The following is a 1722-nucleotide window of genomic DNA, read 5'->3' as shown; positions in this document are numbered from 1 at the left end:
ATTTAGTCTTTGCAGCGGGAGTCTCCTATCGGGCTGGGGATATGATGAATCCATATTTGATGATATATTTTGGTTTGATTTGAGTAGATTTCATCACATAAACCCACATTTATTCATCCAAATAGCGTACTTTTGTGTTCTCTCCCTAAATTGTACCTAATTATAAAAACATGCTATTTTGTGCTTAATTTAATCACTTTTATCCCACTTTTATCCCATTCAATGCCTTGATGGTTTTGATGAGTGATTTCAGGTGTAATAGGTTGGAATGGCTTGATGAGAGTGGAAGAAAAGCATGCAAGAAGGAGAAAACATGAAGAAAACAAAGGAGAAGCACACATTGGAGTGTGCGTGCGCACAAACCACTGTGCGTACGCATAAGAACCACAAATCCATGTGTGCGTATGCACACACCTGTGCGTACGCACACGTCCCAGCACGTGACTCACTTAATAGAAATTTCTAGGGGCGATTTCTGGGCCTCCAGAGCCCAATTTTTGGACTTTCTAAAGCTGATTCTGGCTATATCAAAGAAGGCCTCACTCCATGTGAAGGGGGGAGAAATTAGGGTTACTTTAGCATTATGTAGGTTGTTTTCTAGAGAGAGAAGCTCCCCCTTCTCTCTAGAATTAGGGTTTCTTAGTTTAATTTCTTGTAATTTCTACTTTTAATTCTTGTTTTCATTTACTTTTCCTTGTCATTTATTGTTATTGCATCTTTGTTCTTTCCTTCTATTTGTTATTTCGTTTCTTTTGTCTTTTATGTTTATGACACTTTGTTATTTTAACTTACATTTAATGCAATTTATGTTTTCATGTCATTTATTGCTTAATTGGGTTGATATCTTTACTTTCCTTACTTGGTAGTTGTAGCATTTATTATTTTCCTTGTCATTTTACCATGCTTTCTTTTCATGCCCACCAAGTGTTTGATAAAATGCTTGGTTGGGTTTCTACTTAGTTTTTCTTCACTCTTGGCTTGGAATTGATGACTTTGGTGACCCTCGAGTCATTGATGTCTATTCTTGTTTGATACATTAGAGAGCTTGCATATTTTACTTTTCAATGATTTAGATTTAGTTGAGAGGGAGATCTTCTCTCTCTCTTTCAGGATTTAGGATTTCTTCTTGTTTTAAGAGTAACTCTGGATCTCAGATTTAATGTTCTTTTATTTTAGTTTTACTTCTATTTATTTATTCCAACATTTGAATTGATTATTATAATTTGATCTAAGAATTCTTCCATGTTACAGACTATTATTTGAATTAATGATAATTGAGGTATTTTCAGTTTATGATTGTTCTCTTTGATTTAAGTTACCATTGCTTCCCATCTAAGGACATTTTTATTATTCTAGCAATTTTACTTTTTCCCCTTTTGGTTCTGGTTAAGAATTTAGTAACTCAACAGTTATTAAACTCAACATAATTGATAATCGTTATTTTGCTAATTGAGTTGAACTTAAGTAATCCCAACCTTTTCTTAGGAAATAAATAGGATTCAAAGGTCAATTTAATTAGTCCCTTGACTTTCCTTGCCCTGGTACAGGTTGATCAAGTGGAGTTTAGATTCAACTTTCATTATAGTTGAGAGAGATAACTACGTTGGATCTCCAACTTCTCTTACCTTGCCAAAAGTTTGCTTTACAGTATTTATTTATTTTTAATTGCCATTTACTTTACCTGTCATTCAAATTACTTGCTTCTCATCTTCTAAACCCCGA

The sequence above is a fragment of the Arachis ipaensis genome, chromosome B3 (genome assembly GCF_059453495.1).
Source record: "Arachis ipaensis isolate K30076 ecotype BB chromosome B3, ASM5945349v1, whole genome shotgun sequence".
In the NCBI taxonomy this organism is placed as follows: domain Eukaryota; kingdom Viridiplantae; phylum Streptophyta; class Magnoliopsida; order Fabales; family Fabaceae; genus Arachis; species Arachis ipaensis.
The sequence above is the reverse complement of the archived record's forward strand: the minus strand, read 5'-3'. Positions refer to the sequence as shown.